The sequence below is a fragment of the Arvicola amphibius genome, chromosome 6 (assembly GCF_903992535.2).
Source record: "Arvicola amphibius chromosome 6, mArvAmp1.2, whole genome shotgun sequence".
NCBI lineage: Eukaryota > Metazoa > Chordata > Mammalia > Rodentia > Cricetidae > Arvicola > Arvicola amphibius.
Window position 1 is genome coordinate 150,277,475 of NC_052052.2, and position 1,837 is coordinate 150,279,311.

Sequence of the window (1,837 nt, forward strand, 5' to 3'; positions counted from 1 at the left end):
GAGGTCAAGGAATGAGAACAAAGACAGTCCGGCTATCACTAGCTGATGAGCCTTTCTTGCTAAAGTTGGTTTGGTGATCAAAAGCGATGTTTAATTTCCTGTACCCATTTTTGTCCTTGGCTTCCTGCTGTGATTTAATAAAAAGCTGTTGATGAGTGGATGTGCACTCTGAGGACTTAACGTAGAAAAGAATGATTGGTTTTTATGTATAAATGTTTAGATTTGTGATTCTTTTAAGATTTTTTTGTATTTTGAGATAAATAATAAACCAATTGATACTTTCTTTGCAACTGCAAACAGTGGCCTGCTGGTAAAAAAAAAAAAAAAAAACTAGCTGAGAAAAATATCTTGCCTGTTTACATTTTGTTAGTATATAACAAGTTGCTTAGACATGAATATATGCGGGTCCTCAAGAATAATCCGTTTTCACCTATAATACATAAAATGTTTCGTCATGTAAGGGTAATGGGAAGCATGCTAATTTCTGCTTGCATTCATTGTAGTTGCTCACTTGAAAAAAAATAAAATGTAACCACATTGTACTTTTTATATTATTTGAAAGATTTTTGCTAGGGTGTATAAGTTGTAAGGGGAAAGGAACAGAGGAGATAGAAGAAAAGATGCAGAAGGAAAACATCAGGGTAAAAAACAGAACAGAGTGGGAACCAACAACAGAAAGAGAAAATAAAAGAAAGAATTAAGTTTTGACCCCTTTGATAAAGTCCCCTGTGTGTGTATACAGCTGGGCCGACTCCACGACTCCTCTTCAGTTTCTCTGACTTCCTGGGGGCCGGTACCTGGAAGTTACTAACCTCACCAGTTGGAGTAGTTAAGTTCAGAGGGAATGTGCTGTGCATCCGTGCATGATGGTCCCAGGCATCCTTTCAATTTTCCCTTTTTGTCTACATAAGAAGGTTCTAAACCCAATACAAAACTATATACAATAAGAACAATTCTCAAGTGTTGTCCAGGAGAAAGAAACAGTAATAACATAAACAAAAATGGAACTAAATCAAAAAGAACAGCATCAAGCAAGAAACACATACTAAGTGTCCAGGCCATAGATAGTTGGCAAATAACAGAGATTATTCCAATAGCTGTCCTATCCTAAAGAGTCTGAGTCTTATACCTAACAGGTCCTAGCTAAGATATGAGAGGATAGTAACTGTGACTATCTAGTCTTCCACCCCATCAAAGACCCAAGAAGAAAAACAATATTACCTGGGTAAGCAGGAAGTGTGAGAAAGCGACTTCCAAAAGATGCAAAAAAAGACAGAAACAGCTGGCTACCTGGACAGTCACCAAAGTCTCTGCTTTCATGCTATGAGATGTGTTTTCCTGTTTCAAAAATTATTCTTATAGTGTTTAAAAATGGGAAATTCTTCAATACTGCTTTTAGATGTGTACTATGGTTTTCTTTGTAGACTAATCTGTAATCATATTTTATACTTTTTTTCTGGGGTGCCTAGAAAGAAACTCTAATCATGGCTCATAAAGAACAAATTTAATATCTGCTAATTATGTCTGTCTTATCAATTGATCTTGTGTACATTTGACCTGTCATTGGCAGAGTGAACTGAATTAAAGTCCCTACTAGCCCTGTGATCCTGTCTTGTGTCTGTTTCACTCCTCAAGTAACTCTTGCTATTTTCTGTTAACCAGTGCTGGTACTCCTGCCCAGTTTACAGCTGAGTGCATGCCATGGGCCCATTTTTCACTCTCAGCTCAGTATAGTCTTCAATTTTACGTGGGGATCATGATCATCGTGGCGTGGATCTTCACTGGTGACCTATCCGTTTTCACTTTCCCACTAATAAGTGAGTAACGTCAGTTTCCT